At 40.5% G+C, this 16,900-nt stretch overlaps 5 non-coding genes across 5 annotated transcripts; 1 reads left to right on the top strand and 4 right to left on the bottom strand.

Moving 5' to 3' along the window:
• The first annotated feature begins 3,344 nt into the window (after nucleotides 1–3,344).
• TRNAN-AUU (transfer RNA asparagine (anticodon AUU)) lies at nucleotides 3,345–3,418 on the top strand. The gene has a single exon. It is a non-coding gene; the product is annotated as a tRNA-Asn (tRNA).
• A 5,382-nt stretch (nucleotides 3,419–8,800) lies between these two features.
• Nucleotides 8,801–8,916, bottom strand: LOC134987409 (U5 spliceosomal RNA). The gene has a single exon (XR_010193065.1). It is a non-coding gene; the product is annotated as a U5 spliceosomal RNA (small nuclear RNA).
• Nucleotides 8,917–9,191: 275 nt separating this feature from the next.
• On the bottom strand, nucleotides 9,192–9,307 carry LOC134987407 (U5 spliceosomal RNA). Its single transcript, XR_010193063.1, has one exon. It is a non-coding gene; the product is annotated as a U5 spliceosomal RNA (small nuclear RNA).
• A 274-nt stretch (nucleotides 9,308–9,581) lies between these two features.
• On the bottom strand, nucleotides 9,582–9,698 carry LOC134987412 (U5 spliceosomal RNA). Its single transcript, XR_010193068.1, has one exon. It is a non-coding gene; the product is annotated as a U5 spliceosomal RNA (small nuclear RNA).
• Nucleotides 9,699–9,757: 59 nt separating this feature from the next.
• On the bottom strand, nucleotides 9,758–9,921 carry LOC134987425 (U1 spliceosomal RNA). The gene has a single exon (XR_010193083.1). It is a non-coding gene; the product is annotated as a U1 spliceosomal RNA (small nuclear RNA).
• Between the last annotated feature and the right edge of the window lie 6,979 nt (nucleotides 9,922–16,900).

The raw sequence follows: 16,900 nt of genomic DNA, 5'->3' as shown, positions 1-16,900 counted from the left end.
AGAGACCCTCAGGCAGTAGCTGTTTAAACAGCTCTTCATTTTCTGATTTTATGTTTATGCTAACAAATTTGCTCTCTGAAAAGTGTCCACAAAGCCAAGTCTCTGATTAACACCTTTGTAGGAATGGTTTTTCACCTATTACTGAATTAAACTTGCTTCATTGGAAAGGCAGCAAGATGCATCCTCATTTCAATGTCTACTGAAATAATACAGGTTGACACCAGGAAACATAAACGCCACTGCATCCTTGCTGCTTTCGCATGTGGAAGTCTGTTTAATGTGAAAACAAGGTGATATCTAATTAGCACACAGGTAAGGAATTAAGAAAATCTTTATTTAAGGGTGAAGGTGTTTCTCACAAAATCGTTGCCCCAATGCATCATTGAAATTCAAGCTGGAAAGATGATTTTAATATATCACTTGTACATTTTGTATTGCTCTTCTGGTGACAATGTAGTTTGTTTTTGTCAATTACCATTTTAATAATAGGGTAAAGAAAATTAAGTGGATTTTTGAAAGAAAACAATACTGTCAATATACTATTAAAACAAATTAAAATGGTAAAAGTTATTGTACTTTAAGTAAAAATAAAAGAGCAAAAATATCAATCCCAGTTTTGGATTACTTTAATTAACAAAAAAAATGCATATAGCAGAGGATAGTTTCAATCTGCCTACCTCTGGGTTATGGGCCCAGCATGTTTCCATTGCAGTACTCTGCTGCACATGTAAGTGCAAGAGATCCTGAAGCACTCACTCATCATGGGAAAGTACCAATGTGTTTCTTCGTTGGTTGATGGAAGAAACATCTTACAAAAACTCTCCAGATTATTGACTTTTTAAAGTTTTTCTAGGAAACGTTCTAGATGAATGCTTATTAGCCTTTGTCAGTATGTATGTTTGTAAAGTGTCTCTGTGGCGCAATCGGTTAGTGTGTTTGGTTATTAATCAAAGGGTTGGTGGTTCAATCCCACCCAACGATGTAATTGACCTTGTTATCAGATTTTGGTGATCTTTAAGTAGACAAGTCAAAATTTCAAACCCCCTTCTTATGGTGTAGGGTACCTGGCCTACTCTGATGTAATCAGAGTTAGATTTGAATCAGTGATTTTATAAAAAAACAGCTAGGAAGCACAATTTAGCAGTGGGTTGCAGAGAAAAAGAAATATGCTGGCAGAAAAATCCAATTGAGTGATTAAACAGCTCTTCATTTTCTGGCTTTATTTTTATGCTAACTAATTTGTTCTCTGAAAAGTGTCCACAAAGCCAAGTATCTGATTAACATATTTGTAGGGATGGTTTTTCACCTATTACTAAATTAAACTTGCTTCATTGGAAAGGCAGCAAGATGCATCCTCATTTCAATATCTACTGAAATAATACAGGTTGACACCAGGAAACATTAACGCCACTGCATCCTTGCTGCTTTCTCATGTGGAAGTCTGTTTAATGTGAAAACAAGGTGATATCTAATTAGCACACAGGTAAGGAATAAAGAAAATCTTTATTTAAGGGTGAAGATGTTTCTCACAAAATCGTTGCCCCAATGCATCATTGAAATTCAAGCTGGAAAGATGATTTTAATATATCACTTGTACATTTTGTATTGCTCTTCTGGTGACAATGTAGTTTGTTTTTGTCAATTACCATTTTAATAATCGGGTAAAGAAAATTAATTGGATTTTTGAAAGAAAACAACACTGTCAATATACTATTAAAACAAATTAAAATGGTAAAAGTTATTGTACTTTAAGTAAAAATAAAAGCTAAAATATCAATCCCAGTTTTGGATTACTTTAATGAACAAAAAAAAAATGCATATAGCAAAGGATAGTTTCAATCTGCCTACCTCTGGGTTATGGGCCCAGCATGCTTCCATTGCAGTACTCTGCTGCACATGTAAGTGCAAGAGATCCTGAAGCACTCACTCATCATGGGAAAGTACCAATGTGTTTCTTCATTGGTTGCTGGAAGAAACATCTTACAAAAACTCTCCAGATTATTGACTTTTTAAAGTTTTTCTAGGAAACGTTCTAGATGAATGCTTATTAGTCTTTGTCAGTATGTACTTTTTGCAAAGTGTCTCTGTGGCGCAATCGGTTAGTGTGTTCAGCTATTAATCAAAAGGTTGGTGGTTCAATCCCATCCAGGGACGTAATTGACCTTGTCATCAAATTTTGGTAATATTTAAGTAGACAAGTCATATAGCAGAGGATAGTTTCAATCTGCCTACCTCTGGGTTATGGACCCAGCATGCTTCCATTACAGTACTCTGCTGCACATGTAAGTGCAAGAGATCCTGAAGCACTCACTCATCATGCGAAAGTACCAATGTGTTTCTTCATTGGTTGCTGGAAGAAACATCTTACAAAAACTCTCCAGATTATTGACTTTTTAAAGTTTTTCTAGGAATCGTTCTAGATGAATGCTTATTAGCCTTTGTCAGTATGTACTTTTGCAAAGTTTCGCTGTGGCGCAATCAGTTAGTGTGTACGGCTATTAACCAAAAGGTTGGTGGTTCAATCCCACCCAGGGACGTAATTGAACTTGTAATCAGATTTTGTTGATCTTTAAGTAGACAAGTCAAAATTTCGAAAACCCCTGTTATGGTGTAGGGTACCTGGCCTTCTCTGATGTAATCAGAGTTAGATTTGATTCATACTGTTAACTGGGTAGTATATCACAAGTTATACGGTGTGATTGGTGTGGCTGGTATGAATCTTGACCTTGGATTAACAAAAATCCTTTCCTCGAACTGTCTGTCTCCTCTGGGCACAGTTTCTCTAACTGAGGTATGGAGGAGGGGCATAGAGGGAGGAGCCAGTGCACACCCAGATCTAAAGTCTTTCTTAAAGTGCCCATGTCTGCTGCGGAGCCCGTCTATCCCCCATGGTCCTTACGGAGTCCCCATCATCCTCTACGGACTACGAGAAAAAAAAATTACCGGTAGGTTTAAAATGTTATTTTTTTCTCTGCAACCCACTGCTAAATTGTGCTTCCTAGCTGTTTTTTATAAAATCACTTAATTAAATCTAACTCTGATTACGTCAGAGAAGGCCAGGTACCCTACACCATAAGAGGGGGTTTGAAATTTTGACTTGTCTACTTAAAGATCACCAAAATCTGATGACAAGGTCAATTACATCCCTGGGTGGGATTGAACCACCAACCTTTTGGTTAATAGCCCATGTAAGTGCAAGAAATCCTGAAGCACTCACTCATCATGGGAAAGTACCAATGTGTTTCTTACAAAAATTCTCCAGATTATTGACTTTTTAAAGTTTTTCTAGGAAACGTTCTAGATGAATGATTATTAGCCTTTGTCAGTATTGACTTTTGCAAGGTGTCTCTGTGGCGCAATCGGTTAGCATGTTTGGCTATTAACCAAAAGGTTGGTGGTTCAATCCCACCCAGGGATGTAATTGACCTTGTAATCAGATTTTGGTGATCTTTAAGTAGACAAGTCAAAATTTCAAAAACCCCCCTTATGGTGTAGGGTACCTGGCCTTCTCTGATGTAATCAGAGTTAGATTTGATTAAGTGATTTTATAAAAAAACAGCTAGGAAGCACAATTTAGCAGTGGGTTGCAGAGAAAAAAAATATGCTGGCAGAAAAGTCCAATTGAGTGATTAAACAGCTCTTCATTTTCTGATTTTATGTTTATGCTAACAAATTTGCTCTCTGAAAAGTGTCCACAAAGCCAAGTCTCTGATTAACACCTTTGTAGGAATGGTTTTTCACCTATTACTGAAATAAACTTGCTTCATTGGAAAGGCATCAAAGATGCATCCTCATTTCAATGTCTACTGAAATAATACAGGTTGACACCAGGAAACGTCACTGCATCCTTGCTGCTTCCTCACGGGGAAGTCTGTTTAATGTGAAAACAAGGTGATATCTAATCAGCACACAGGTAAGGAATTAAGAAAATCTTTCTTTGTGGGTGAAGATGTTTCTCACAAATTGTTGTCCCAATGCATCATTGAAATTCAAGATGGAAGATGATTTTCATATATCACTTGTACATTTTGCATTGCTCTTCTGGTGACAATGTAGTTTGTTTTTGTCAATTACCATTTCAGTAATAGGGTAAAGAAAATTAAGTGGATTTTTTAAAGAAAACAATGCTGTCAATATACTATTAAAACAAATTAAAATGATAAAAGTTATTGTACTTTAAGTAAAAATAAAAGAGCCAAAATATCAATCCCAGTTTTTGATTACTTTAATTATAAAAAAAAAAATGCACATAGCAGAGGATAGTTTCGATCAATCGACCTCTGGGTTATGGGCCCAGCATGCTTCCATTGCACTACTCTGCTGCTCATGGAAGTGTAAGAGATCCTGAAGACTAAATTGATTAAAGGCCTAAAAGTACTGGACTATAAGGAAAGACTTACTAGGCTGAATATTTATACACTAGAAAAGAGGTGCCTAAGAGGAGATATTATTAATATCTTCAAATATGTAAAGATACATAACAAAGAGTTATCAGAGGAATTATTTATTAAAAGAACACGTGGTCACTCGCTGCGACTGGAGGAAAGTTCAGAACGCAATGGAGGAAAGGTTTCTTCACTGTTAGGGCAATCAGGATGTGGAATTCCCTGCCAGGGAAGGTGGTAATGGCGGACTCTGTAATTGGATTTAAAAAAGGAATGGATACATTTCTGAATGAAAAAGCTATCCAAGGTTATAATACTTAAAATATCAACATGGTTAATCCGGGGGTAACATGAGTTATAGTAGCTAACTAGTCATAAAACATTATTCAGCAAGTATGTAGAATCATCACAACTTAAAACAGGTTGAACACGATGGGCAATTTGCCTCTATTCAACCTCAAAAACTATGTTACTATATTACTATGTTATTGTAGTATACAGAACACCACAATGCAATGAGCAGTGATAGTGAGCACTGATGAGGATACTAGAACTGACACTGAGCAGCAAGATGCAGCACTGGACTATTAGTAATGTACTGTAGTATGCTGAGCACCACAATGCAGCACAAGACAATGAGCAGTGATACTGAGCACTGATGAGGATACTACTGAGAACTGACACTGAGCAGGAGAGACACACTACTAGTATTACTGAGCAGCAATAAGTAACCACTGATACTGAGCACTGATATTGAGATTTCCACTGAGAGAACATAGCCACGTCCTCTCCGCTCTCTCTTCAATGCACGAGTAAAAATGGCAGCAACGCGCAGCTCTTTATATGGAATCCGAATCTCGCGAGAATCCGACAGCGGGATGATGACATTTTCCCTTGTTCAGGTTTTCCGAGTCAGGCGGGAACAACCAAGCCTGCCTCGGACCAGTGTAAACCACGTGGAGTTCGTGGGGAATTCGGTTCTCGGAGAACCGAACCCGCTCCTCTCTACCTTATACCCATCAATTTTTTTATTTTCAATCTAAGCCCCTGCAGTTTTCTGTAAGCATCTGCTTCGCTATGATGATCAACAAGTCACAAGGGCAAACACTCAGGGTTTGAGGCGTAGATCTTAGGACCAGCTGCTACAAGCATGGCAGAGGTGTCACTATCACTGGTGACACACAGAGAGGTGGCGAGGGAGATTGTAATGCAGTGCGCGCAGATAAGCAGCGCAATGGTAAAAAGGAGGCATGGTTTCATAGGTAGGGGCGTGGCCTGGTGGCCTGAATCTACATTTTGTTGCTCCGGGTGTCCCGGGGGTTGGGGGCTGCACCCGGGGACTAGTGTGTGAGCGGTGCTGGCTCCTGCACAGTGACAGGGCATGGCCACCCAGCATGACGCCTCCCTTCTTGACCATGCTGTAATTGCAGTCGCACTGCAGTTCAGCGTGATCATAAAAAATGGTGTAGGCTCCTGCTGGTGCAGACTGTATGTGCGCGCAGGAAGCCGCCACCATTTTTGTGATCACAGCGGCTGAATGTGATGTCATACAGCCGCTGTGACCACGCCCCCTGTGTCTCCTCCGTTGCAGACCCCATTTTGAAGCCTTGCCCCCGCACCGCTCCATCCCTGACTTGGAAATGGAGTGTTGCTGACCCACCTCTCCCCCCCTTCCCCACCCCGATTGACAGGCAGAGGCGATCACATTCTCTGCGGGGTGCCGCAGAAAATGCAGGCACATGCGTATGCTCTTAGCAATTTTTGCAGTTGGATCGCTTATTGTGATTGCAATCCAACCTGAATCAGGCCCTATTACCTATCACAATGCGCTGCGGGCAGTACAAAATTGGGTTAATATAGGAGAAAAACCCCCAGACCTGTGCTCCTTAACTGTACCTGGTGGCTAGTGGAGCGGCTGCCCAGTAATCAGTGTCCACCGCAGTGCGCACACGGCCCACCCCCTACGGCCTCGCTCCCCTTCATCAGCGGCCTCGTGATCCGGAAGGGTGGTGTGTGTGTGACTGACCTTAGGATGAAACCGGAGCCTCCGCTGCAGTGACCCAGCAACCAGGGCACGGGAGTATATAGCGCCGCTGGGAGTGATGAAGCTGCAGTAAAGATGTCTATTAGACCTAGCCTGCTGCAGCCCTTGTAGATTCTCATAAAACAAGTTCTTCTTTTCTTGTCAAAATTAATAGCTAAGAATAGGCTGCCTGAGGCAGGCCCCTGTTAATTGGCCTGCTACTGAAGGCACCAACTACAAACTGAGCTCCCTGTTCATGGAAGCGGGGTTATAGAGGAGAATGCACTGAGCTTCTTGGGAACAGTCAAAAGCTTTGAGCCGGTTGGTGCCTCAGATCAAGATCCTACTCTACACCCCAATGTGAATCCTTGTGGAGTCCAGTGTACCCCACAGAAGAAATTAATGTGTCACACCCATTGGCAGCAACCTTAGAATAGCTGCTGACGGGCACAATTGAGAAAGGAAGGGGGGGGGGCATTTGAATCCAGCACATAGATGCAATTCAAATATGTAATTTGTACCTTCCTATTTTAAAATATAATGGATGAACCTCACCCTGTGAGAACAATCTTCATGATCAAGAGATCTAATATGTAAAATAAGTATGAGTTGGGATAGGGCTGGGGAGGGTGGCAGCTCGGGCAGCCCCTCCCCCGTCAAGTTAAGGAGATTCAACTGAGGAAGCACAAGGGAACTCTCGTCTGGGGACAACAACTGCAGGGAGACCACATCTTTTCAGATGAACATGGGATGGCGGAAGGCTGCCTAATACTGAAGCACCATCAAATATCAAACCATATCCAACAACTAGTAACAGCATTCCTGGGGGAAGGTCTGCAGCAGACGGATTTGCATACGGTGATGTCATCCAAGCAGTGGGCCAAAGTTGGCTGGAACCCTCATCTGCATATAAAAAGAGAAAAGGGGCATGCAGGGCATGGCGGCCTTTTGCAGTGCTTGGATGACCCCTAGTTCGCATTAAACACCCCCACCCTCCTTTGGTGTGGGGCTCATGTTGGCCATGCCCCATCCCCTGAAGCATTCATGCTGATTTCTTGCAGCAGCTGGGCACTGTAACAGCTCCAGAGCTGCTCTGTAAGGCAAGTAAAAGGGTGTGGGCCCTGCAGCACCACCTGTAGTTCGCATTGTGCGTTGGAAGGCACAAAGTAAGCAGACGGGAGGAGAAGTCAGGATAGTACACAAGGGCATCCTTTTCTCTTAGTCCGTAGAGGATGCTGGGGTCACATTAAGAACCATGGGGTATAGACGGGATCCGCAAGAGACATGGGCACTTTAAGACTTTCAAAGGGTGTGAACTGGCTCCTCCCTCTATGCCCCTCCTCCAGACTCCAGTTATAGGAACTGTGCCCAGGGAGACGGACATTTCGAGGAAAGGATTTATTGTTAAACTAAGGTGAGCATCTTACCAGCTCACACCTTAAGCATGCCGCAGAACGTGGCATTCAACAGAACACAAGCCAACGGCATGAACAATTGCAGCAAAAAGCTGACCAGAACCGTAACACAACATGTGTATAACCACAAGTAATAACTGCAGACACAGTATGGACTGGGACGGGTGCCCAGCATCCTCTACGTACTAAGAGAAAAGGATTTACCGGTAGGTATTAAAATCCTATTTTCTCATACGACCTAGAGGATGCTGGGGTCACATTAAGAACCATGGGGTTATACCAAAGCTCTTGAACGGGTGGGAGAGTGCGTACGACTCTGCAGCACCGAATGACCCAACTTGAGGTTATCATCAGCCAAGGTATCAAACTTGTAAAACTTAGCAAAAGTGTTTACTAAATAGCTGCTCGGCAAAGTTGCAATGCCGAGACTCCCCGACCAGCTGCCCAGGATGAACCCACCTTTCTAGTAGAATGGGTCTTCACCTAATTCAGTAACGGCAATCCTGCCGTGGAATGAGCATGCTGAATTTAACCACAGATCCAGCGCATAATGGTCTGCATGGAAGCAGGACACCCAATCATGTTGGGAGCATACAGGACAAACAGAGCCTCTGTTTTCCTAATCTGAACCGTTCTGGTGACATAAATTTTCAAAGTTCTGACCACAGCCAGAGACTTTGACTCAATGAAGGTGTCAGTGGCCAAAGGCACCATGTGGAAAGATGAACCACCTTCGGCAGAAATTGTTGACGTGTCCTCAATTCTGCTCTATCTTCATGAAAGATCAAATAAAGGCTCTTGTGATACTGCATGGTTTGTACTGTTTTCCATGTGCTCCCAGATCTTTCAAGCAAGTAGCATGGTCAAGAAAGTTCTGTTTGAAAAGAAACAAACATTTACTGTCATTGTTATGCAAATAAACTTACATTAAAGCTAACAAGAAAGCACACTCGTTCTGTCTTTAAACTGATAAAAGAAACCCCAATAATATGGGGCATGCAAAAATTGAGATAAAACTCAGTTTTGCTCCTCTCCACGGAAATCTTTAATAAAAGGCGAAATATTTGTTAGTTCTGAAGAGAAACCAGAGCATGACCAAGATTCCACCTGTCGCCTGAGTGCCATGCCAGCAGTTCTCATTCAGCTCAAAGTGAGCACCCAATTTGAATGAAAGAAAGCAGATTTCTCACCAGGCTTCCCCTTGCTATAAACATGGTTTGTACTCTTTTCCATGTGCTCCCAGATCTTTCAAACAATTAGTGTGGTCAAGAAAGTTCTGTTTGAAAAGAAACAAACATTTACTGTCATTTCTATGCAAATGAGCTTACATTAAAGCACACTCGTTCTATCTTTAAACCAATAAAATAAAACCCCAATAAGATGGGGCATGCAAAAATTGAGATAAAACTCAGTTTTGCTCCTCTCCACGGAAATCTTTAGTAAAAGGCGAAAGATTTGTTCGTTCTGAAGAGAAACCACAGCATGACCAAGATTCTACCTGTCGCCTGAGTGCCATGCCAGCAGTCCTCATTCAGCTCAAAGTGAGCACCCAATTTGAAAGAAAGAAAGCAGATTTCTCACCAGGCTTCCCCTTGCTATAAACATGGTTTGTACTCTTTTCCATGTGCTCCCAGATCTTTCAAGCAATTAGTATAGTCAAGAAAGTTCTGTTTGAAAAGAAACAAACATTTACTGTCATTTCTACGCAAATGAGCTTACATTAAAGCACACTCGTTCTATCTTTAAACTGATAAAAGAAACCCCAATAAGACGGGGCATGCAAAAATTGAGATAAAACTCAGTTTTGCTCCTCTCCACGGAAATCTTTAGTAAAAAGCAAAAGATTTGTTCGTTCTGAAGAACTAGCACAAGGGAACTCTCAAAAGAAGAACAAGGCTCTGAAACAAAGAAATCTGACTTTTACCAGAGCTGACCAGAGGAAAACACAAACACAGTCCCCCACTACCACAAATAAAGCAGTCGAGTTTCCCACATTTGGGGAAATCACAGGGGTCAGCATACCCAGAATGCAATGAATGAACCTCACCCTGGGAGAATAATCTTCATGACCATGGTATCTCCTATGCAAAATAAGTATGATTTGGGATAGAGCTGGGGAGGGCCGCTGCTCAGGCACATCTCTGTCAAGTTAAGGAGATTCAACTGAGGCAGCACAAGGGAACTCTCATCTGGGGACAACAACTGCAGGGAGAACACATATTTTCAGATGAACATGGGAGGGCAGAAGGCTGCCTAATACTGAAGCACCCCCAAACAACAAACCAAATGCAACAACTAGTGCAAGCATTCCTGGGGGAAGGCCTGCCGCAGATGGATTTGCATATGGTGATGTCATCCAAGCAGTGGGTCAAAGTTGGCTTCAACCCTCGTCTGCATATGAAAACAGAAAAGGTGCGTGCAGGGCATGGTGGCCTTTTGCGGCGCTTGTCTGACCCCTAGTTTGCATTAAACACCTCCACCCTCCTTCGGTGTGGGGCTCATGTTGGCTATGCCCCAGCCCCTGAAGCATTCAAGCTGATTTTTCTCCCAAACGAAAGACACTAGAATGAAAATTTTAAAGCCTCCTGTTAGTGCTTCATCTACACGTTATAGCCCTGAATTTTCCAATGCCTATCTCTTTGCAAAAGAGAGATATCGGCAAGGAAAAGCTGTATTGTACCTTTGCATTTTTCTCCCAAACGAAAGACACTAGAATGAACATTTTAAAGCCTCCTGTTAGTGCTTCATCTACACGTTATAGCCCTGAATTTTCCAATGCCTAGCTCTTTGCAAAAGAGAGATATTGGCAAGGAAAAGCTGTATTGTACCTTTGCATTTTTCTCCCAAACGAAAGACACTAGAATGAAAATTTTAAAGTCTACTGTTAGAGCTTCATCTACACGTTATAGCCCTGAATTTTCCAATGCCTAGCTCTTTGCAAAAGAGAGATATCGGCAAGGAAAAGCTGTATTGTACCTTTGCATTTTTCTCCCAAACGAAAGACACTAGAATGAAAATTTTAAAGCCTCCTGTTAGTGCTTCATATACACGTTATAGCCCTGAATTTTCCAATGCCTATCTCTTTGCAAAAGAGAGATATCGACAAGGAAAAGCTGTATTGTACCTTTGCATTTTTCTCCCAAACGAAGGACATTAGAATGAAAATTTTAAAGCCTCCTATTAGTGCTTCATCTACACGTTATAGCCCTGAATTTTCCAATGCCTAGCTCTTTGCAAAAGAGAGATATCGGCAAGGAAAAGCTGTATTGTACCTTTGCATTTTTCTCCCAAACGAAAGACACTAGAATGAAAATTTTAAAGCCTCCTGTTAGTGCTTCATCTACACGTTATAGCCCTGAATTTTCCAATGCCTATCTCTTTGCAAAAGAGAGATATCGGCAAGGAAAAGCTGTATTGTACCTTTGCATTTTTCTCCCAAACGAAGGACACTAGAATGAAAATTTTAAAGCCTCCTATTAGTGCTTCATCTACACGTTATAGCCCTGAATTTTCCAATGCCTATCTCTTTGCAAAAGAGAGATATCGGCAAGGAAAAGCTGTATTGTACCTTTGCATTTTTCTCCCAAACGAAGGACACTAGAATGAAAATTTTAAAGCCTCCTGTTAGTGCTTCATCTATACGTTATAGCCCTGAATTTTCAAATGCCTATCTCTTTGCAAAAGAGAGATATCGGCAAGGAAAAGCTGTATTGTACCTTTGCATTTTTCTCCCAAACGAAAGACACTAGAATGAAAATTTTAAAGCCTCCTGTTAGTGCTTCATCTACACGTTATAGCCCTGAATTTTCCAATGCCTATCTCTTTGCAAAAGAGAGATATCGGCAAGGAAAAGCTGTATTGTACCTTTGCATTTTTCTCCCAAACGAAGGACACTAGAATGAAAATGTAAAAGCCTCCTGTTAGTGCTTCATCTACACGGTATAGCCCTGAATTTTCCAATGCCTAGCTCTTTGCAAAAGAGAGATATTGGCAAGGAAAAGCTGTATTGTACCTTTGCATTTTTCTCCCAAACGAAGGACACTAGAATGAAAATTTTAAAGCCTCCTGTTAGTGCTTCATCTACACGTTATAGCCCTGAATTTTCCAATGCCTATCTCTTTGCAAAAGAGAGATATCGCAAAGGAAAAACTGTATTGTACCTTTGCATTTTTCTCCCAAACGAAAGACACTAGAATGAAAATTTTAAAGCCTCCTGTTAGTGCTTCATCTACACGTTATAGCCCTGATTTTTCCAATGCCTAGCTCTTTGCAAAAGAGAGATATCGGCAAGGAAAAGCTGTATTGTACCTTTGCATTTTTCTCCCAAACGAAGGACACTAGAATGAAAATGTAAAAGCCTCCTGTTAGTGCTTCATCTACACGGTATAGCCCTGAATTTTCCAATGCCTAGCTCTTTGCAAAAGAGAGATATTGGCAAGGAAAAGCTGTATTGTACCTTTGCATTTTTCTCCCAAACGAAGGACACTAGAATGAAAATTTTAAAGCCTCCTGTTAGTGCTTCATCTACACGTTATAGCCCTGAATTTTCCAATGCCTATCTCTTTGCAAAAGAGAGATATCGGCAAGGAAAAACTGTATTGTACCTTTGCATTTTTCTCCCAAACGAAAGACACTAGAATGAAAATTTTAAAGCCTCCTGTTAGTGCTTCATCTACACGTTATAGCCCTGAATTTTCCAATGCCTAGCTCTTTGCAAAAGAGAGATATTGGCAAGGAAAAGCTGTATTGTACCTTTGCATTTTTCTCCCAAACGAAAGACACTAGAATGAAAATTTTAAAGCCTCCTGTTAGTGCTTCATTTACACGTTATAGCCCTGAATTTTCCAATGCCTAGCTCTTTGCAAAAGAGAGATATCGGCAAGGAAAAGCTGTATTGTACCTTTGCATTTTTCTCCCAAACGAAAGACACTAGAATGAAAATTTTAAAGCCTCCTGTTAGTGCTTCATCTACACGTTATAGCCCTGAATTTGTCCAATGCCTATCTCTTTGCAAAAGAGAGATATCGGCAAGGAAAAGCTGTATTGTACCTTTGCATTTTTCTCCCAAACGAAGGACACTAGAATGAAAATTTTAAAGCCTCCTGTTAGTGCTTCATCTACACGTTATAGCCCTGAATTTTCCAATGCCTATCTCTTTGCAAAAGAGAGATATCGGCAAGGAAAAGCTGTATTGTACCTTTGCATTTTTCTCCCAAACGAAAGACACTAGAATGAAAATTTTAAAGCCTCCTGTTAGTGCTTCATCTACATGTTATAGCCCTGAATTTTCCAATGCCTATCTCTTTGCAAAAGAGAGATATCGGCAAGGAAAAGCTGTATTGTACCTTTGCATTTTTCTCCCAAACGAAGGACATTAGAATGAAAATTTTAAAGCCTCCTATTAGTGCTTCATCTACACGTTATAGCCCTGAATTTTCCAATGCCTATCTCTTTGCAAAAGAGAGATATCGGCAAGGAAAAGCTGCATTGTACTTTTGCATTTTTCTCCCAAACGAAAGACACTAGAATGAAATTTTTAAAGCCTACTGTTAGTGCTTCATCTACACGTTATAGCCCTGCATTTTCCAATGCCTATCTCTTTGCAAAAGAGAGATATCGGCAAGGAAAAGCTGCATTGTACTTTTGCATTTTTCTCCCAAACGAAAGACACTAGAATGAAAATTTTAAAGCCTCCTGTTAGTGCTTCATCTACACGTTATAGCCCTGAATTTTCCAATGCCTAGCTCTTTGCAAAAGAGAGATATTGGCAAGGAAAAGCTGTATTGTACCTTTGCATTTTTCTCCCAAACGAAAGACACTAGAATGAAAATTTTAAAGCCTCCTGTTAGTGCTTCATCTACACGTTATAGCCCTGAATTTTCCAATGCCTATCTCTTTTCAAAAGAGAGATATCGGCAAGGAAAAACTGTATTGTACCTTTGCATTTTTCTCCCAAACGAAGGACACTAGAATGAAAATTTAAAAGCCTCCTGTTAGTGCTTCATCTACACGTTATAGCCCTGCATTTTCCAATGCCTATCTCTTTGCAAAAGAGAGATATCGGCAAGGAAATGCTGTATTGTACCTTTGCATTTTTCTCCCAAACGAAAGACACTAGAATGAAAATTTTAAAGCCTCCTGTTAGTGCTTCATCTACACGTTATAGCCCTGAATTTTCCAATGCCTAGCTCTTTGCAAAAGAGAGATATTGGCAAGGAAAAGCTGTATTGTACCTTTGCATTTTTCTCCCAAACGAAGGACACTAGAATGAAAATTTTAAAGCCTCCTGTTAGTGCTTCATCTACACGTTATAGCCCTGAATTTTCCAATGCCTATCTCTTTGCAAAAGAGAGATATCGGCAAGGAAAAACTGTATTGTACCTTTGCATTTTTCTCCCAAACGAAAGACACTAGAATGAAAATTTTAAAGCCTCCTGTTAGTGCTTCATCTACACGTTATAGCCCTGAATTTTCCAATGCCTAGCTCTTTGCAAAAGAGAGATATTGGCAAGGAAAAGCTGTATTGTACCTTTGCATTTTTCTCCCAAACGAAAGACACTAGAATGAAAATTTTAAAGCCTCCTGTTAGTGCTTCATTTACACGTTATAGCCCTGAATTTTCCAATGCCTAGCTCTTTGCAAAAGAGAGATATCGGCAAGGAAAAGCTGTATTGTACCTTTGCATTTTTCTCCCAAACGAAAGACACTAGAATGAAAATTTTAAAGCCTCCTGTTAGTGCTTCATCTACACGTTATAGCCCTGAATTTGTCCAATGCCTATCTCTTTGCAAAAGAGAGATATCGGCAAGGAAAAGCTGTATTGTACCTTTGCATTTTTCTCCCAAACGAAGGACACTAGAATGAAAATTTTAAAGCCTCCTGTTAGTGCTTCATCTACACGTTATAGCCCTGAATTTTCCAATGCCTATCTCTTTGCAAAAGAGAGATATCGGCAAGGAAAAGCTGTATTGTACCTTTGCATTTTTCTCCCAAACGAAAGACACTAGAATGAAAATTTTAAAGCCTCCTGTTAGTGCTTCATCTACATGTTATAGCCCTGAATTTTCCAATGCCTATCTCTTTGCAAAAGAGAGATATCGGCAAGGAAAAGCTGTATTGTACCTTTGCATTTTTCTCCCAAACGAAGGACATTAGAATGAAAATTTTAAAGCCTCCTATTAGTGCTTCATCTACACGTTATAGCCCTGAATTTTCCAATGCCTATCTCTTTGCAAAAGAGAGATATCGGCAAGGAAAAGCTGCATTGTACTTTTGCATTTTTCTCCCAAACGAAAGACACTAGAATGAAATTTTTAAAGCCTACTGTTAGTGCTTCATCTACACGTTATAGCCCTGCATTTTCCAATGCCTATCTCTTTGCAAAAGAGAGATATCGGCAAGGAAAAGCTGCATTGTACTTTTGCATTTTTCTCCCAAACGAAAGACACTAGAATGAAAATTTTAAAGCCTCCTGTTAGTGCTTCATCTACACGTTATAGCCCTGAATTTTCCAATGCCTAGCTCTTTGCAAAAGAGAGATATTGGCAAGGAAAAGCTGTATTGTACCTTTGCATTTTTCTCCCAAACGAAAGACACTAGAATGAAAATTTTAAAGCCTCCTGTTAGTGCTTCATCTACACGTTATAGCCCTGAATTTTCCAATGCCTATCTCTTTTCAAAAGAGAGATATCGGCAAGGAAAAACTGTATTGTACCTTTGCATTTTTCTCCCAAACGAAGGACACTAGAATGAAAATTTAAAAGCCTCCTGTTAGTGCTTCATCTACACGTTATAGCCCTGCATTTTCCAATGCCTATCTCTTTGCAAAAGAGAGATATCGGCAAGGAAATGCTGTATTGTACCTTTGCATTTTTCTCCCAAACGAAAGACACTAGAATGAAAATTTTAAAGCCTCCTGTTAGTGCTTCATCTACACGTTATAGCCCTGAATTTTCCAATGCCTAGCTCTTTGCAAAAGAGAGATATTGGCAAGGAAAAGCTGTATTGTACCTTTGCATTTTTCTCCCAAACGAAGGACACTAGAATGAAAATTTTAAAGCCTCCTGTTAGTGCTTCATCTACACGTTATAGCCCTGAATTTTCCAATGCCTATCTCTTTGCAAAAGAGAGATATCGGCAAGGAAAAGCAGCATTGTACTTTTGCATTTTTCTCCCAAACGAAAGACACTAGAATGAAAATTTTAAAGCCTCCTGTTAGTGCTTTATCTACACGTTATAGCCCTGAATTTTCCAATGCCTAGCTCTTTGCAAAAGAGAGATATTGGCAAGGAAAAGCTGTATTGTACCTTTGCATTTTTCTCCCAAACGAAAGACACTAGAATGAAAATTTTAAAGTCTACTGTTAGTGCTTCATCTACACGTTATAGCCCTGAATTTTCCAATGCCTAGCTCTTTGCAAAAGAGAGATATCGGCAAGGAAAAGCTGTATTGTACCTTTGCATTTTTCTCCCAAACGAAAGACACTAGAATGAAAATTTTAAAGCCTCCTGTTAGTGCTTCATCTACACGTTATAGCCCTGAATTTTCCAATGCCTATTTCTTTGCAAAAGAGAGATATCGGCAAGGAAAAGCTGTATTGTACCTTTGCATTTTTCTCCCAAACGAAGGACACTAGAATGAAAATTTTAAAGCCTCCTATTAGTGCTTCATCTACACGTTATAGCCCTGAATTTTCCAATGCCTATCTCTTTGCAAAAGAGAGATATCGGCAAGGAAAAGCTGTATTGTACCTTTGCATTTTTCTCCCAAACGAAGGACACTAGAATGAAAATTTTAAAGCCTCCTTTTAGTGCTTCATCTACACGTTATAGCCCTGAATTTTCCAATGCCTATCTCTTAGCAAAAGAGAGATATCGGCAAGGAAAAGCTGTATTGTACCTTTGCATTTTTCTCCCAAACGAAAGACACTAGAATGAAAATTTTAAAGCCTCCTGTTAGTGCTTCATATACACGTTATAGCCCTGAATTTTCCAATGCCTATCTCTTTGCAAAAGAGAGATATCGGCAAGGAAAAGCTGCATTGTACTTTTACATTTTTCTCCCAAACGAAAGACACT

The sequence above is a fragment of the Pseudophryne corroboree genome, unplaced genomic scaffold (genome assembly GCF_028390025.1).
Source record: "Pseudophryne corroboree isolate aPseCor3 unplaced genomic scaffold, aPseCor3.hap2 scaffold_1003, whole genome shotgun sequence".
NCBI lineage: Eukaryota > Metazoa > Chordata > Amphibia > Anura > Myobatrachidae > Pseudophryne > Pseudophryne corroboree.
This window is presented reverse-complemented; position numbering and strand designations above follow the sequence as displayed.